The following is a 20,746-nucleotide window of genomic DNA, read 5'->3' on the forward strand; positions in this document are numbered from 1 at the left end:
CTGGCTTGCGAACTGGCCTGCTAATGGGCTCTGACTTGGAGACTGGCTCGCTAAGGACTCTGACTTGGGGACTTGTTCACTAATGGGCTCTGGATCGGGAAATGCTCCACTAAGGGGCTCTGGCTCAGGGACTGGCTTGCTAAGGAGCTCGGGCTTGGTAACTTCTCCACTAATGGGCTCTGGCTCTGGAAGTGCTCCGCTAAGGGGCTCTGACTCTGAAAGTCTTCCTCTAAGGGGCTCTGGCTCGGAAACTGGTCCGCTAAGGGGCTCTGGCTTGGGAACTGTTCAGCTACTTTAAACTTGGTCAAAACAATCTAAACACAGTTCAGGGTGTATAGTTACCTCCAATGCTTCTTCTTCTCTATTAATAAAGAGAAATATGCTTAATGCAGCTCCAAGAGGGACATAGTGTCTTTTGTTGTAGTGTCAAGTCCAAGTTCAAGCTGTTCAACCATGGTGTTGAAGGGAAGAGAAATTGTGTAGGAGTTATCTTGAGTATGGGTTTGTGTCATGTTCTAGAGGTAAAAACAAGCATACCATACACTGATTAATCTAAAGATAATAACTGAGGCTGTGATGCTCAATTTTGTTAGTGCTTATGCCTCACAGGTATAGTGTATGTTAGAGTTAAGATGAGAGTTTTGGAGTGACCTGGATGAGGTGCTGCAGGGTACCCCCACAGGTGAAAGAGTGATGACTGGCACATATTTCAATGGACAAACTGGGGACAGAGATGATGAGGAAGTGATGAGCAGGTTTGGTATCCAGAACAGGAGTACAGAATGACAGATGTTTATACACTTTGTGAAGAGGATAGAAAATAGATAAAATTAATACTTTTTTCTTCAAAAAGGCAGGAAAATGACTGTGGTTCAGTTTTTGGATCTCTCTTTTTTCTTCAAGAGAGCAGTGTGTTTTCCAGTGAGTAAGGCTTATTGCACCATGGTGCTGGAAAAGGAGACACCTGCAGTCCATCAATCCATCAACCCCTTTATTTGAAAAGCGTGGTCGTCTCAACACCACACTGCCAGAAAATTCTGTCCTTTTTGGTTTTTGCTGCATAAGGCTTTGATCTTGATTTTATATTTTTGAATCAATTAACTTTAACCTGTTGTATTAACCTGCTCCTCTGTCAGCCCTGGTCCTAAACACTGCATGAAAAGTGGGATTTTCGTCAATATGCGGCACTGTAGATTGTCGTGGAACTTCAGGTTAGCGGCAGTTTACGGCAATTTGCAGGCTTCGCCGAAAACTCCCGTAAATTGTCAGAAATTGACGTGGACTGTCTTAGGCAGTGTTCCCCCCATGCCTCCCCCCCATGGAATTCTAGGGGAGGCTTTAACATGTAAATGAATATGCTGTGAGCTATAAAAATGCAAATCAGGGTTGCAGGGGGAGTTTTACCCCAATTGACATTTTTCTAAATGGTAAGAAAATCTCGGATAAAAAGAGATCAGGCTCAGCATAGCCTCTTACATTTTAGCTTGAATTGATTTATTTAATTAAAGTATAGAGACCAAAACAGATCTTTAGCTGACAGAGCAATACATTTAGAGCAGTAATTATTTTTTTTTTAAATTGCATTTAAGAGAAAAAATAAAATGTTGTCTGTCAATATGCTCAATTCACAATTACTTAAGTGGAAAAGTTTCAAGAAATGAGTCTGACATGATTCACTTTATAACATGGCGCATTATCCTGTTGGAAGTAGCCATCAGAAGATTGGTACACTGTGGTCATAAGGTCTGGCCAGGTCAAGATCCGCAATTGCAATCGCACCAAACAGGAAAAAGAACATCGACAAAATCAGGTTCGTCAAATTAAAATATAGCAGCAACAGATCAGTGACTAGAAATTATAGCACAATTCTTATATATAAAAAAACAAAAAAAAAACACTGTTTATTTAAATGATTGGATCCAAACTATTGGTTATTCACCAACCAGGAAGCAGATTTCTCATCTCCATCAAAATATTTATTTTATACCGAGGGACTTAAACTTTAATCAAATCCATTGCTAGGTTTGGGAGTAGAGAACAAGTTCATTCAAAAAAAAGCAGTTTTGAATTATCCTTATCCCCGTTACAAAAATCTACAAAAATATATATATATATATTTGGGCAGAAACTGAACATATGCTGGATGATGGTGGGATTTTTTTAAATATGTCATATTAAATTAAGCGCTCACAGGGTTCATACAGGAATGAGTGACTCTAATTTAATGCGATTTTAATGCTATTAGAAATGATTTTAACGCCATCAACAAGAACCATGTACACAAGTTATTAGTGTACATGAAATATGAAGGAGCTGTAAACAGAGTTCCATGACTCCTGTATGTATGTAAACTAGGGTGACCAGACGTCCCCGATTTCCGGGGACTGTCCCCGTTTTGGACCACCTGTCCCCGGCTAAAGCTGTCCCCGGAAATGTCCCCGATTTTACCGAGGCGAAAAATGTTGCGTGTAGACTGTTATTACGGTAGAGCTGTTGCGCGCAAAAATAGGTATTACGGTAGCTGGTTGCGCTGCTGATAACATAAAGATAAGGAACAGAGCGCACCACTAGAAGGGCCGTAATGATCCTTTTGGATGTCAGCTGCCATTAAAACACAAAAAAGAAGAAGAGCGCATCACTTTTAAAACAGAAGAAGAAGAAGAAGTGGAAGTTCGTTTTTTACAACCTGTGGCAACTGATGGGGAGCTACGCTGAGTGATGGTAAGTGTGTTAATCAATTTATTTTATTCTGATCGGGCTGATCTTTTGATGAATGTTTGGTTTGTGTCCAGGTTAAAACAATAATAAAAAGTAAGACAAGACCACGAGTTGAGCATGAGTAAAAGACGCTGGGTTAAAATGTAGCAAAATGATTGAAAACTCCTTGTAAGGCGCTAATCTGGTACGCTGGTTCTCCAGGGATCAACAAGGGTTTGTATAAGGATGATTTAGAATGGATAGGTGACCTTTAGTTTATATTTCAGATAGTTATTATAAGTAGAGTTATTTCAATTTGTTTTGATGATTTATGGTTGTGATTTATGAGCATAGACTTCCAGTTTTTGGTGTGCTTTTTTACTGCTCAGTTTGGATATATATGAAAGTTCCTTGTGAAAAAATAGGAGTCAGTAACAGGAGAACTGAATAAGTCAAGATCTACATGATCTGAGAATGATGGAGGAAGAGATAACCACCTGTTTAATGTCCATTTATTATGTGGTTTTTGCTTGTAACTCCTAATATTGTGGTAATTAGCATTTTTAGTATTTAGATGAGATATTAATAATAATAAGTTTTCATGTTGCACATCCTAATTTTTTTTGGAGGTGATTTTGATTATATAATGTCTCTGTTTTAGAATAATGTAAGATTGATGCTGGAGGAGTGAGGAAGAAGATAGAAAGACAGAAAGGAGATTGAATGAGAGAGGAGGAAACTAGGAACTCTGATAGAAAAAACGGTTGACAAGAAGGGAGAAAAATTTACTTTGAGGAGTAAAGCAGAGAGCAGGCAGAAGTCAGAAGAGGGCTAGAAACAAAAGCGAAGGTGGAGAGGGAAGAAAACAGACAAGACTGAATGACCAGATGGCTCTTTCAAAGAAGAGGAAGTGTCATTTTATGGAAAAATTACAATCAGAATTTCCATTGGGAAATTATATATGTATATGTTATTGCTGTTTATAAATATGGACTATTCTTGGATTATATACATTGTGTTGATGTTAAGCCTATTCTGCTGTTCAATGGTTAAACTTGTTTAAGATATTTAAAAAGGTTATTTTGCTTTTTACTTGCTATGTCTTCTCTTATATTATTTTACCCAAATTACCAGGGCCACTGCCTCAGACCCTGTTCAGTTAATATTTCTGTTTCAAACATTTAAAATGTATAATATGTATTAATAAAGTTCAAGTGATAAAGCGTTGACATGATTTGAGTGATAAACTAACATATTGAGTGATGTAGTGTGCAAAGTATGCTGTGGAACACAGAGTGGCTGTATACTCAGGTTAGTAGGAAAAATGAACCTGCTACTTTGAGACACACAGGCCCCTGATGTGGCTAGGTGACAGTAAGAAACATATATGAACCTTTACCTGCAGGCTTGACTACTACTTGTTTTTTTTATGTTAATGAAGAAAAAAAATATTTCTTATAGGTATGTACAGTAGATGTAAAGAGAATAAGTATTTGTTGCACTTTTTTGAAGAGGTGGGGGAACTCTGTCTCAACAGACAGCCACAGGCATAGAATAAATGTTTGTATTTACTTTTCTAAATTTCTTTTCCTCATGTCACTCTCCCCTTAGGAGGCGGCAGAGCTCTTTGGGCCCGACAAAATTGGAAAGCCCTGCTAATGACCCTTGACCCCTCCGCTTCCACCCCCACCACTTTGCCCCAACCCAGAGACACAGTTCTAGTTTTCTACTAATAACACTATTCATGTTATTAATCTTAGGATACACTAAACGTTTGGAAAGGCACATTCCTGGCTTTTACACTTGATTTTTGTTGTTTAAATATTAATAAATATGTAAAAATATATGAAACCATTACTGTCCCCGTTTCCTAATTTCATCTCGATAAGATGTATTGATTTTTATCCACGAGCAAGAAATGTCCCCAGATTTGATTTCAGAAATCTGGTCACCTTAATGTAAACACACACACACACACACACACACATATACGTATATATATATCCTCTAGCTTTTTCTCCACCTGGAGCTTCCTTTCCGAACATACGGCTTTATGATTTAATGTATCTGACGAAATTGTTTTTATAAGCATTTTTTATTAAAGAATTATAAATACTTCGATAAACATATTTAAATAATTTTAGTGCCAATTAAGGCCTTGATAAAAAAAAAAAATGAATGAATTGTAATTATTTTTAATGATCCGTGGAAACCCTGGTTCATCTCGCGCATGCTCTCTACGATCTCTAAGAAACTCAGAGCGGAGCGATCTGGAGCCACATCGGAGGATGAATGCTTTGCTTTGTGCAGGCAGTCTGGAGCGGAGTATGTGGGATTTCGGGGTAAAACTCCTCTTGGACGCGATGGAGACTCTGCAGTCGAACAAGACGAACTCAAAGAAGAGATGCTAGCGGTAAATATATGTTCGATTACTGCCTGCTAAGCTAAAAGCAGCCTAGCCTAAGCTACGGCTAATAGCAGCCTAGCCTAAAGCTACGGCTAATAACAGCCTAGCCTAAAGCTACGGCTAATAGTAGCCTTGCAAGAACAAGCTTTATTAAAGTGTATTTTTTGTGATTCACAGGAAGCAGTACGCTGTCTTCACAACTCGGAGACTAATTGCAGGCGCTATGAACCGGAGCAAGGGTAAGATTTAAAGAATATGCTTTCATTCTGCGGTAAAAGGCAATGGATACGGATGGATACCGATCATAGCTGTACATTTTGTTTTCACAGAATACTGTCGCCTCGCAATGAGGCGGTGACCTCCTATTTGCTCGGAGCCATATCAGCAAGTCCAGATTTGCACGATGTTGATAAAGACGACATTGTGTGTAAGTGACTCGTTTTAATGTTTTCTCCTTCCTTGTTACTGTGACTTGCGTTTGATTTTTTATTCATACCACTCTCATTTAATTGTTTTCCAGCTGCCTGTAAGACGTATTTTGAGACGGTACGCAGGAGCTTCAGATATACGCAGCCAGCCAACACGTTGCGTGCAGAGGCTGCCAAGCAATCTGCTCGGAGTCGGGCTAGAAGAAAGAGGGTAAGACTTTATTTGGTGACTATTTTTCAGGTGCATTAATAGATGTGTTGTGGCCATACGCAGTGCGCTGATTCATTGTTTTTTTTTTCAGCTGCTGAAAGCGAGGCAGAGTGTGCTAGCAGATGAGGAAGTGGAACTCTGGAAGTCCGCCACCGTCGACCTCATGTCCGACGAAGAAGATGGCGTCGTTGGCGGTGTCTCTGGATGGATTGTACGGTCGCCGCCATTTCGTAGGCCTGATCTCACTGAACTCTGTGTTAAGCTGCAGTCCCGGATAGAAGCGATGCCGAAGTACAGGGCCACGCACAGTAGGCGTCTGCACATCGGACCTGCCTCGGAAGGAATGCTGCCAGTTACCTCCAACCCTGAGGAAGCAAACGGACTTGTAATTTTTAGATACGCATGTGTTTGGATACGCGTTGTATATAGTTGTGTGTGTTTTAATAAAGCTCTTTCTTTGCATAAACAGCTTCCTGGAAAATGTTCATTTCCTGTATAAATTCATTCATGTCCTTGATGGTAGCATAATAATTGTGTAGTAGTGTAGGATAACATAAATAAACAGCATATGAATGAATAAATATATGAATGAATAAATATATATTCATAAATAAATATATATATATGTAAATTTATATGTAAATATATAATATATATATATATATATATATATATATATATATATATATATATATATATATATATATATATATATATATATATATATATATATATATATATATATATATATATATATATATATATATATGCCAACCAATCAGGAGCGACTTTACTTGTTTAAAAAGAAGTGGTTCCGTCCAATACTCAGTAATAAAATTAAAGCCTGGCGTGGCCACGTGTGGTTTTGCTGCCAATCACGAGCGATTTCACTTGTTTGAGAATAGTGGTTTCAGCCAATACTGAGTAGGTTATTCAAGCCAGACCTGGCCAGCCGCGCGGGTTTGCTGCATTCATATGCTAATTAGGGCCATTAGTACAGCTGATCGCTCTCCACATACGTCAGAGTCCGTTTCCGACAATTTGTGGCACGACAAACGCGGACAAGCGCGGGTTGCAAATTGTCGGAAACTGACGAAAATCAGGGAGATCTGCGGGAGTTTACGGGGACGAAAATCTCACTTTTCATGCAGTGAAAGGTGTCCTGATCTGCCAGCTATCTGCCACCACTTTCTGCTCACATTTTTGTGAATAAACTGTTAAGACTGTTTCCAGCATCTGTCTCTGCTCTGTGGTCCACTAGTAAGTCACCATGTGTTATAAACTCAGGGTGACTTACAAGTGTGGAGGTAGGAACACACTGGTCGATAACATCATCCAAGGGTTGACATTAAGGATTTTTACCACTTGCCCAAAGGGCAAGTGACTTTCACATTTCATTTGCCCATAAACAATTTTTACTTGCCCAGTATAATGTTTGATAAATATAGTTCCTAATATTAATTTTTTTATATATATATCAATGAAACATGTTTGTTTTTTAAATGTTTTTTGTAATTCAGTATTTTTTAAGTTTACAGGTTCCTGGTGTGTATATGCATGCATCAGATAATGAACTCAAGCCTACATTACTGTGTTAACATGCTTTTCAATCCTTCCTGCACATTCTTTTCAAACTAAACTTTGCTTTACACTGTTGTGTGCTTGGAAAAATATAAATTGTAATTTTAAAAATCTAAAAAAACTTGCCAGGTTAAAAACTTAAGATAAATCACAAGACAGGAGTCCATGTCACAAATGAATAGCTATTATTTTAGAGTCACGGTATGTTTATACAAGATAATACTATTAATATATTGTGACTTTTCTAGAGAATCATTATACATAGTTATTTTATACAGGGTTCCCACAGTCTTACATAATTTCAGAATTCCCTGACTTGTAACTGACTATAGATTAGTTTTCCCTGACAAAATAAATGCAGCAACAAGACAATAATAAAATAACAGGTAACCAATTTAACATGTTTAGCTCTATAACATTTAAATGCACCTCTCCAATGTCTGAGAGAAAACAAAAATCACGCCATCTGGCGGAAAATTTCTCAGCTTTTTCAAATCACGCGAGAATGTGTACAAAACAACAAAAATGGCGCCGGCAATGCTTGTTGGTCCTTTTTTAAGCGAATGTCGGTGATTTAAAAGTAATTTTGAGTGATAAAAAAAAATTTTTTGCGATCATTGCACTTGCCCGGCGGACAAATGCAATGAAATTTGTACTCTCCCGACAATAAAAACTACTTGTTCCGGGAGATCGGGCAATGGTTAACATCGAGCCCTGTCATCTACTTGAAAATGTTACCTTAAGTAACCCTGTGACTGCAAGGTGGTAATCAGTGAGAGTGCTGCCAAATAGCACAGAGTGGTGATGAGCAGAATGACTCTGATGGTGAGAAAATTGAATCGGACAAAGGCAGAGCAAAGGACAAAGTGGCGTAAGCTGCTTAAAGGGAAGTATTGTGTAGCTTTACTTATATCTGTCACTCTACTACATTTCAAAGTCAAATATTGTACTCTCTACTCCACAACATTTCGAGGAAATGCCAATTATTTGTTACTTTTGGCTCAGCTTAGACTTATAATCCAGTGTTGCTGTTTTTCTTTCTTGAAATGTAATTTCAACATGCAAGATAGCAACCCTTAGGACTGAATTTAGACAACACTGTTTTAGAGATATGCATGACATCCCACAAATGTAAGAAACTCAGGGCAGACATTATTTGTAGTTTATAAACTCTACTAAGGTGTTTTTTAGTATTTGGCCATACTGTTCAGTAGGATGAATCCTCAAATCAGAGTTGTGGTTTCTTTGTGGTAAAAGATTCAACCCCTAACCATCTATTTCATAGTGCAAGTGTGAGGAGAATTGAGTTTTGAATTTGTTTTAAATAATAAATAATAAACAAAATAACCTTTTTTTGTGGAATTTTTATGCTAAAGTTCTTTAAAGGAGGAGTATAATTTGTTCTATGCGTCAATATATCAGTTGCCTTCTGAAAGTTACAAGACTTACTTAAACCTGATGATCCTATATAAAGGTGCAATGTCCCACTATATTCCTATACTCAAAAAAAACAAAAAAAACATGAAATAATGATAAAATAATGTTATGTACAAAACGTGCCTGATATTTTACTATCCCTTTTTGAGCCTAAATGCGATTCCAGCACTGGGTGCAATAGGGAGCGTAAACAGACTTGTGAACTATGTGCTGGCAGGACAGTGGGATTAGCAGTAAGCTAAATGGTGACAATGGATGCGGCCACTTAATACAGCCTGACGGCCTTTCATTTCCTTATTGAAAAGTGCATAGCTGGGCATGGTGAACAACCATCTGATATTGATTAAATAAACTGCTCTACAGCCAATCCAATCTAAACATAGAAGGAAAACAAAAGGGACACAGAATTAACACTACAGTGTGTAATAATTACAGGGTTTTACTGACAGAAATGTAAAATATTATACATGTTATTTTTATCTATAAACTGACATTATCAGTATTTATATTAGCATTGCCTTAAAAATAGCTATTTTAATTATAAAGGACCGGGACTTGTTTTTATGTAGGCAGAGTTCTTTGTGTACGGCAGCGAAGAGCTGACAAACTAATGTCTGTAGAGACCGCCAATACGCTCGAATGTTACTGCAGCAATTTAGACCTATATACAATCCTACACATAAAAAAAATTGATAAAATTATCCATGTAAACAAACCCCTTCATCACTTGACAAGATAGGTGATGCAGACATTGCAGAAGCCACCACCGGTCGGGGGAGCTGCAGTGTTGCTAAAAATCTCGTAGTGCAACATTAAGGTAAGAATATAGAATATATTAAATACACTTCAAAATTCATTGGTCAAAACATTTTTATAGGAACATTGTTAATGAGCCCGATATTGAACCTTCTTAGCTCTTCTATAGCAGCTGTGTCAGAAAAGTGACTGTGCCTCCAACCTGTTTATTTCAATTAATCAATCCATTTACCACTCTATTTGCAGTCTGTTGCTACTTACGCATCTTTTAACTTTGCAATGACATCTGAATGTCTCTGCAGCTTTAGCTTCTACTTCAGTGAACATTAATGTACATACTGTATTCCGAGCACTATTTGAGACTTAATCCCTCCTGGAGACATTTTTTTTAATGATTTTTTTCTTCCATTCTCACAACTATACAGGGTGGTGCTAAGTTGCTTAGCCACTTCAGTTCCTTGTTTGTATTGTTCTATTCAACATACAGATCTGTCCAGGGCTGGACTGGGGGATTTTCTTCAGGCCAAGAGTCAGCCATGTAACCAGGCCACCCCGGTTACATGACTGACTCTTCTGTTACTTTTCTGCATTTGGACACGTCCACCTCCAGCGACTTTATTTTTTGTCTCTTGCCCTCTCTGTGCTACCTTTCCTCTTCCTTTTACCATGTTCGAAAACCGAGTGCATTGCTTCTCATCCTAAATTGCACCGCTCACTAGCAACACACATTACAGAAGCCTGCACCAGAAACACATCGCACACCCCTTCCTCCAAACTGCTGTCTTTGAGGTTGATATGGACTTTTGGGGCAGGTGTTAATTGAAATAATCCACTCTTCTTCCCCTGCTCTTATGCTACCGGCCAAATTGGCCTGGCCTGTCTCTCTGACAGGCATGCCGCTGATGCACCAGCAGACTTTTAAAAAAGTTTTTAAAAAGTAAGAGACGTAGGCTAGCAGGCCAATCCCAGGCCGACCCGCTTCGGGAATGCTCCTGGTTCTACCTATGGTCAGTCCGGGTATCTGTTTTCTAGTTGCTTTAGACTGAAGATGATGGCTAACTGAACATGGAGTACATCTTAAAGTTAGAGTTAGCATTATAAGACAAAAACTAGAATGTATGTCAAACTCCAGATATATTATTATATATTTCATGATCCATCTGTTGGCAGCACCAATGAAATTATTTCTTAAAATTCTGGCCAATTGTTAGTTTATCTTATTCTTATATTTTAAAGGCACACTGTGTAACTTTTGGTTTCATCATTCTGCTTCATTCTCTCTCTGTTCTCCTATTCTGCAGAATCTGTTAGTTCAATCTCTAACCTTCTGCTCTCTCTGCTTTTCCTCAGAGTAGCTTTGCCTTGTCTGTTCCTGTTTGGCTGTGACGTCATCCTGGAAAGAAACATCAGCTGTGCTGCTTCCATCAACACCCTTGTTTATAGATGTTGGAGATCGGCCTGTTTTCCAGTGTGGTCCTGTTTCTCTGACCGTGACTGAGTGGATGTGCTCTCTTCGTCCTCTGGCATGGGAGCTGCCTTGGAGCTTGTCTGCCTGGCTGTGTGTTTCCTGGACGGGGCCGCCTTTTACAGCTGCTTTTTGTATCTCTGCTTCTGTCTCCTTGAACCCCAGTCGGCCTCGGCAGATGGCCGCTCACACTGAGCCTGGTTCTGCTGGAGGTTTCTTCCTGTTAAAAGGGAGTTTTTCCTCTCCACTGTCGCTACAAGCATGCTTAGTGTGAGGGATTGTATTTGAGTCAATGAGTCAATGCAATCAACTGGTTTTCCTTAGATGGAAAACTTTGTATCAATTTGACTGTATGATCTGGTTGAACTGTAAAGTGCCTTGAGATGACATGTGTTGTGAATTTGGCGCTATATAAATAAACTGAATTGAATTGAATTGACAGTGGTTATAGGTCTAGCGGCCTTAGTGGCCACAAGCTCCACAGCAAGTCAACAGTCAGCCAGCCAGCCTCCCATGTCTTTTGATTGTGGACCGCACTGGGCATGTAGGTTTAGCTTGGAGGGCGTGAGAAACGCTTCAGCTCTCTGGAACGCACCGCCAGTACTCCCATGGCTCGGAGGACCAGCAGAGCTCCAGGGAAGGGCTACTGGGTTGGACGGCACGTTCGGTGCGTCTTCTCCCAACTTACACAGGCGATATTTCGAGATGGGAGCACCGCTTGTTGCATTGATAGTGTCAGTTGCCGTATATTGGAATGAGATATCATTTAAAATAACTCATAAGTCTCAACTCCTTAGGTCACCAAGTCTGCTGTGCCTTTAAAGAAGAAAACATTTTTGAATGTAATTTTACCCTATTGACATATATTAATTACGGTTTGTCTTCTTAAGGGGAGTTTAAAATCTTTTAGAGAATTGATAACTATTTCTGTAGCAGGCCAGGCAACCAGCTCCATGGCTTCCTCTATCAAGCAGTCACGGAGCAGTGGTCATATGTCCAGTTGACCATACAAATGGCCATGGGCCTCAGCCTGAACGCCGCTGGTTCTTACAGCTGGGCTTACAACGTCAGCAGCATTACACACTCTGCCCCACCTGTGACAATAAACAGCTTTATTACCACCTCCCGTCTGCTGACGCCATTTAATGCTCTCTGTTGGATCATCCTGGGGACAGAAACCCCATAAATGTATTTATCTCCTTTATATTTACACAAACCTCGGATAGATAATATTTACAGTGTATGGAATTTTTTCCATGATGTGTTCCAGCTGCAAAATCTTTGAATGAACTCAATTGGCTGAGTTTATGTCCTTTCCTTTACTCTTCAGCTTTGCTGTGGTTTTATCCAATAGTTTCTCAAGTTTCTTTAAATCTACAGCTGAGCATCTCAGAACCATTAAGAAGTCTAAAGAGTATATTACAGCACCCAAGCGAGGCATGTTTTTACACAAACCCAAATTGTTAGCATTTCTTCATCTTGTCTTAAAAAAAAAAAAAAGAATCATCATCCACCACGAAGCTTCCATTTATTTTTGTTCTAACCAGACAAAAATTTTCAAAGGGTTCAAAAATGTTCTTTTGCCAGTTATCAAACTGCCTCATACTTTGACTGATACTATACATCTGATCTTAGTGCACAATTTCTAATACCGACTTTATTATTTCACTGCATTGTTGCAAAAATCCATTGCAAGGAATAATAACACAATTTCCATTAACAAGAGTAACAATAATCTGCAGCAAACCTCATTATTAAATTACTAGTCCCAAATCCAGTATAAAATTATGCATGACTTTTTCTCTTAATGAAATCTGGAAGAAAACGTGTCCATATTTTTAAGGTGCTGAAATAACTAAAAAGGCAGTAGATTCCACAAAAAAACCCAAATGGCTGGAAACACTCACAAACCATTCTCCTCGGCTGTTTAAATCTACAAATAAACTCCAGAGATGTTTTCCTAAAGCTTTGCAGACCTAAGAAGAGGAAAAAGGGAATGAAGCACTGACCTTTAATTTGTCCTTCTCATGCTATGTGCATTTCGGGTGATAATCTCGTTGCAACATTATGTATAAAAATGAACAGATAAGACATGTTAAATCCTGAAGATTAATATTTGCTGAGCTGTCTTATATAAGCTATAAAATGACTGTAAGGGCAAAGCATTGCATGTAAAGTTATATGCAGGTTAAGGGGGGAAATTTCTGAAATATTTTATTTGACAGGATTGACAATAGTATGAAAGCCATTCAGGCTGGTAATGTAAAACAGACATTCTGTACTAATGAATTTTTGGGGAATGAGTCATTAACATTTTTAAGACTACCACAAAAAACACCTTTTTATTGGATCTTTCTTTAACAGACCAACACATGGTGACATATAATTATGTAATGGAAACAAAAAAGATAAATGTTATGTTCTTTTTTTTTTACTTTTTATAATGAGTAATCTTAAATACTGTAAGAGACACCTACCCCGTTGGTTTGGTACCTAGATAGAATTATGTGGCAGTAATCTCTATAAATCTAGCTCTTGTGTAAAGGCCTTCAGAGGTTTGCTAGAAAATATAGTTTTACAATAATAATCTTTTCAGTAAAAGAAAACAGGAGACACCGCAACAGAAGTTAAGTTATCCTGAGCTTTAAACATCTCATAGATAACTGTGCCATCTTATTATCATCTTATGAAGATAAAAAGGCTCTCACTTTACTGCAGATGTGTAGAAGCAAAGCATTGACCGGAGTAATCAAAAAAGCAGACATGGCAGACATGTGAGAAACAGCAAGAATCCACACTTTAGGTTGTATGACCTGCTAACATGCCCACTATTACTCATCCACTTTATTCATTTCATCTGGCCCTAATGTGAGAGTAGAAAGCCTTGTTGAGGAAAGTAAAAGTCCAGTCGTGTTATACAGCAATGGAAGTAGATGACACAGGAAACACGAGAAGGTGTCTTTGGTCAGATGAGATAAAATACACCTTTTTTGTCCTATTTCCCCATGAAGTTTTAACACAGCAATCATCCCGAAAACAACATCCTTAAGTGAAATCCCGGATAACAGGATCATGCTGTGTGGAAACTTTTCTTCAGCAACAACAGGCAAACTGGTAAAAGACAAAGGGAAATCATAGAAAGAATAGTCTGGTAGAGGCGGCAAATGACTTGAGACTGTGACAGTTTTAACTTCCATCAAAACACAAAATTGATAAGCACCCTGTTCTCCTTGTAGGCAGGTGTCATCTAACCTGGGACATGGTCTGGGAACATCTCAATGGGCAGAGACTCCAGAGTAGAATCACAACTTGCTGGAATGTTTGTATTCCTTATGGCCTTGGAATGCTTATGGAATGCAGATGGAGCTCGAGATGGTAAATTAGTATTCTATCAGATAAGCAGAAGGCAGTGCAGGACAATAGATGTGTGGATGGCATTTATATTTATAGAAAGATTGTATTGCAGTTCCAGTTTATGTATCTGTATCTTATTTTTTGTTTCTTTAATGAAAAAAAAAATATCTGAGCTTAGAAAATAGATAACTTCAACTTTAAAAGGTTTGATATGTCAGTTTTGCAGTAGAACTTCTCTTCAAATACAAGAAAGGTCAAATAATTTCCATTGAATATTTATTTTACACGCAGAAGTTTTCACAGGCATTTCTGCATTATAAATTAAAGTACTGGGTGCAAAGTTAAAAAGGAAAAAAAAAAGGAATTGTGGACCTTGTTCAGACATACCTTTTGGGTCAGTCATTACTGAGGAGAGTTTAATGTGTAAGATGTGGCTCTAATCAACATCTACCAATGCATAAAGAAATGGTCCACTGCATGAAAAGTGAGATTTTCGTCCCCGTAAACTCCCGCAGATCTGCCTGATTTTCGTCAGTTTCCGACAATTTGCAACCCGTGCTTGTCCGCGTTTGTCGTGCCACAAATTGTCGGAAACGGACAGTGACGTAGGTGGAGAGCGATCAGCTGTACTAATGGCCCTAATTAGCATATGAATGCAGCAAACCCGTGCGGCTGGCCAGGTCTGGCTTGAATAACCTACTCAGTATTGGCTGAAACCACTATTCTCAAACAAATGAAATCGCTCGTGATTGGCAGCAAAACCACACGTGGCCACGCCAGGCTTTAATTTTCTTACTGAGTATTGGACGGAACCACTTCTTTTTAAACAAGTGAAGTCGCTCGTGATTGGTTGGCATATATATATATATTTACATATATATATTTATTCATATATATATATATATTTATTCATTCATATATATATATATTCATATATTTATTCATTCATATATTTATTCATTCATATGCTGTGTATTTATGTTATCCTACACTACTACACAATTATTATGCTACCATCAAGGACATGAATGAATTTATACAGGAAATGAACATTTGCCAGGAAGCTGTTTATGCAAAGAAAGAGCTTTATTAAAACACACACAACTATATACAACGCGTATCCAAACACATGCGTATCTAAAAATTACAACTCCGTGAACGGTCCGTTTGCTTCCTCGGGGTTGGAGGTAACAGGCAGCATTCCCTCCGAGGCAGGTCCGATGTGCAGACGCCTACTGTGCGTGGCCTTGTACTTCGACATCGCTTCTAACCGGGACTGCAGCTTAACACATAGTTCAGTGAGATCCGGCCTACGAAATGGCGGCGACCGTACAATCCATCCAGAGACACCGCCGACGACGCCATCTTCTTCGTCGGACATGAGGTCGACGGTGGCGGACTTACAGAGTTCCACTTCCTCATCTGCCAGCACACTCTGCCTCGCCTTCAGCAGCTGAAAAAAAAAAAACATGAATCAGCGCACTGCATATGGACACAACACATCTATCAATGCACCCGAAAAATAGTCACCAAATAAAGTCTTACCCTCTTTCGTCTGGCCCGACTCCGAGCAGATAGCCTGGCGGCCTCCGCACGCAGCGTGCTGGCTAGCAGCGTGTATCTGAAGCTCCTGCATACCGTCTCATAATACGTCTTACAGGCAGCTGGAAAACAATTAAATGAGAGTGGTATGAATAAAAAAATAAAAAAAATCAAACGCAAGTCACAGTAACAAGGAAGGAGAAAACATTAAAACAAGTCACTTACACACAATGTCGTCTTTATCAACATCGTGCAAATCCGAGCAAATAGGAGGTCACCGCCTCATTGTGAGGCGACTGTAGTCTGTGGAAAAAAAAAAAAAGTACAGCTATGGTCGGTATCCATCCGTATCCATGTCCTTTTACCGCAGAATGAAAGCATATTCTTTAAACCTTACCCCTGCCGGTTCATAGCGCCTGCAATTAGTCTCCGAGTTGTTAAGACGGCATAATGCTTCCTGTGAATCACAAAAAATACACTTTAGTAAAGCTTTAGGCTAGGCTGCTTTTAGCTTACCTAGCTAGGCTAGGCTGTCTTTAGCTTGCCTAGCTAAGCTAGGCTGCTTTTAGCATAGCTACCAGTAATCGAACATATATTTACCGCTAGCTTGGCGTTGTGCACCCGTCTTCTCTTCCTCGAGTTCGTATATCCCGCAAAGTTGCTCGACTGCAGATAGGGTGGCCAGATGTCCGGCTTTAGGGCGGACAGTCCGGATTTTCATTGCACTGTCCGGCGTCCGGCGCTGCACCCAGCCGGACGTGTATTTGTCCTCCTTTACCCCCAGATTCCACATACTCCGTCAGCGCTCCGCCCCGCTCACGTACGGAGTACTTGTCTGTCTTCTTCTTCTTCTTGTCGAGTTTTATGGCGGTTGGCAACAAACTGTTAGTAGCATTACCGCCACTTACTGGTATGGAGTGTGGTTCGTGATGGTTTAAATATTGATCCTGATACATTCTACCCTAACTTCTTCTAAACATACATTCACACATTCACACTTAAAAATATAAACATATTTGTGCACAGCTTTGTATATCATTCCTTCACTCACAAACACACTTACTATAATTAAATTCTATGGAATAATTTCGTTTTCTTTAGAAATCGAATAATTATTTGTATGTGTTTACTCCCTAAATTTTTCCTCAGTATATCTAATAAATTAACCTTCTCCTTAATGTCTTCAAACTCTCTTCTCATATATCTTCTCTCTTTTTCATATTTATGACATTCTAATATAACATGTTCTATGGTTTCATATTTATCACAGAAATCACATTTGCCCGTTTTATGTTTTTGTATTTTAAAAAGTGTATGATTAAGTCCTGTATGACCAAATCTTAACCTTGTTATCACTCTTTCATCCTTTCTATTTCTTCTTCCATTTCTTCTTTCTCCTACCATCTTCTGAATTTTATAAAACCATCTTCCTGTTTTATCTTCATCCCACCTTTTTTGCCAAATTTCCATAAGTTTCTCTTTAATAATACTCTTTCCTTCTGATTTACTTATTTTAACTATAAAACTAATAGAATGTTTAATTGCCCTTTTTGCCATTTTATCTGCCCTCTCGTTTCCTTTCACCCCAATATGTGCTGGAACCCACACAAATGTAACTATCAGCCCCATGTTTCGTATTCTGAACAGTGTATGATTTATTTCTAATAAAATGTCCATCCTACTATCTGTATTACTTGTCTGTCATGTAAATCAATGAGAGCTGTTCCACATCCTCCGCTCGTCACCGCCCACGTACGTCTTCTCCGTCCTTCACCGTCAAAATACGGAGCTGAGCTATTTTTTGCTCCCCTCCGGTCCGTCCAGATCAAGACCCGCTATTGCAATCGCACCAAACAGAAAAAAGAATGTAGAGAAGACCCGGTTTGTCAAATTAAATTATAGTAAAAACAGATCGGTATCTAGAAATTAGAGCATAGTTTGTATATATTCCCAAAAACTAAAACAATAAATTTAGATTTTATTTCCTGGGAAAACATTCAATTCGGTTTATCCATTAAAGAAAAAAAATTTTGGAATTTTTAATCAATATTCTAATAATTGTAACAAAGTATTATATCCATAAATGTCGCTATGCAAAATGCTCCCTCCCAATCTCTGCTCTCAAAAATGAACTTTCCCTTTTCAAAAGATGTCTGAGAAAGATGCAGAATTTAAATGCAATTAAATTGTTTGAGTTAATTGAAGAATTTCAGTTGGTAGTCCCCACTGATTAATTTACTTTAACTACTATTATTATTTTATTTATTTTTATTTATTTTATTTTATTTTATACTTTGTTCCAGCCTGTGCATTTAATTTTATTTTTCAAAAGCAGGAGTTGTGATATTTCTTCTTGTATTGAAATATTTGTTATTGACTTGTTACTTGAGATTGTTATTGTTTTCTTATATATTCAATAACAAAAAAAAAAGTGGAAATCTAAAAAAAAAATTAACCATTACAGCCAACTGATTCTGATTAAAACTAATTTTTGAAGTAAATTATTTTGTGTATTTTTTTTACATAACATTTGCATACACAGTAATCTAGCGTACTTTAATTAAATAAATCAATTCAAGCTAAAATGTAAGAGTCTATAATTAGGCTATACTGAGCCTGATCTATTTCTACCATCTATTTGGGGGATATTTATTGCCACACTTTGGGCCACTTAAAACCAATTTAGCATGCTGACCTATGTCCTTATGACCACAGTGTACCAATCTTCTGATGGCTACTTCCAACAGGATAATGCGCCATGTTATAAAGTGAATCATCTCAGAATCATTTCTTGAAACTTTTCCACTTAAGTAATTGTGAATTGAGCATATTGACAGACAACATTTTATTTTTTTATCTTAAATGCAAATTTAAAAAAAAAAAAATTACTGCTCTAAATGTATTGCTCTGTCAGCTAAAGATCTGTTTTGGTCTCTATACTTTAATTAAATAAATCAATTCAAGCTAAAATGTAAGAGGCTATACCTGATCTCTTTGTATCAGAGATTTTCTTACCCAGGGTTGCAGGGGGGGGTTTTACCCCCCCCCCTGCAACCCTGGTTTGCATTTGTATAGCTCACAGCATGTTCATTTACATGTTAAAGCCTCCCCTAGAATTCCATGGGGGGGAGGCATGGGGGGAACACTGCCTAAGAAATTCCACGTCAATTTCTGACAATTTACGGGAGTTTTCGTCGAAGCCTGCAAATTGCCGTATACTGCCGCTAACCTGAAGTTCCACGACAATCTACAGTGCCGTATATTGACGAAAATCCCACTTTTCATGCAGTGGTCTCTGCAGGAAGAACATTCATAAAATTAGTTCAATAAAACAAGTATAAGTAAACTTATTCTTACCTGTTTTAGATGTCTTTTTTACACTTGATTGTAAACATAGTCAAACTACCAGAATTACAATGAGAACAAGCTTAATGTGCGGTATACTGTTTTTTCTTTTTTTTGCATCAGTTAAGCAGTGAGCTTTAGATCTCATTTAGCTTTCTAAACAATGCTGTCGAGCCTCTAAACGCACTGGTTGAGTATTTTTGACTTTGGTAGAGAGTTTGAAGGACATTCTGGATTTTTTCCCCCTTTCCTGATAAAGATTGTGGTTGAATCTGGGGCCAAATTTGCAAGCTGCAGTCATATTGTCTAATGTCGACCTCATACAAAGATCTGAACACTTGCCCCTGCAGAATGCTTTCAATCTGATTGGAAACTTTGAAGCTGATTTTTAAAACAAATACACTTTTCCCAAAGCCACAAGACAAGGCTTGAAGTCAGTGGTATAGCTGGAATAAGATTGTTTTAACAAAACAAAAAGAAGAAAATAAAATCCCAGAGAGATTCTGAGCAGCTAAAGCAGAGAAACACATTTGTATAACAGACAAATAAAGAGTTCACAATATAGCTTCATTTTTTGATTTGAAAGTATGAAACCAGGTGACAAGAAAGTGAAGATGCAATGAAAATGGGAAAGCTCTGGGGGAGGGGGGGACATGCTTCTGAAGTGGTAGCTCAGTTTTACTTTAGGCTGAATGAACAAGGGCCTGATTTTATAGTGGTAGCTAAGAGGCTGTTTACACTGCCTGTATATTAGCCAGTAAACAGCACAAACAGAAGAATAAAACATTCTTTTTACTGGCCCAAACACTAAAAATGGTTTCATAAAACAGGATTTTATAAACCATTTAATCTCTGATTAAAACCACATAGATTAACAGAGAATTCAAACTTTCATAAGGATGCTTGATCAAGTTTATGTCTAAGAGGAACAATAGTTGTTTCATGAGATTTTAATTGTGTAGTTAGTTATGAACTATAGAGCCAGGATAATCTGGAAGTGAGTTAAAATGCTTCATTACTGTAGTCATCTTACCAAACTGGGCATAAAAGTGAGACCACTTTTTGGGAAGGTTTTACCTGGATGTCAGAGAACTCAGCCTTTTGCTGAATTTTCCAATGCATGTATAGTGAGAACTGTTTGCTTAGAGATATATCATCCAAACCGTATGCACACCCATATATCAGCCCCTTCTCCTTTGTTTTTTTGCTTTTTAAAGGTATTGAAATCATAAACACATATTTAATTGACGACTTAATTAAATTTCTTTTTATACCTGGTCTTCAACCCTGGTCCTCAGAGCCCACTCCAGAGGATGTTTTAGGTATTTCCCTGCCTCTACCCACCTAACTTGAATATAGGTGATTAACAGGCCTCTCCAGAATTTGAAGGTCACTGAGGAGGAAATGCAATTACAGTATTTGATTTTGGTATGCTTTCACAGAGGCACAACTAAAGCATAGAGGACAGTAGGTTCTAAGGACAAGGGTTGCTGATCCTATTGTAAAATTATTTTCATATTGTT

This window comes from Cyprinodon tularosa, unplaced genomic scaffold (assembly GCF_016077235.1).
Source record: "Cyprinodon tularosa strain WSP-4 unplaced genomic scaffold, ASM1607723v1 ctg90, whole genome shotgun sequence".
In the NCBI taxonomy this organism is placed as follows: Eukaryota; Metazoa; Chordata; class Actinopteri; order Cyprinodontiformes; family Cyprinodontidae; genus Cyprinodon; species Cyprinodon tularosa.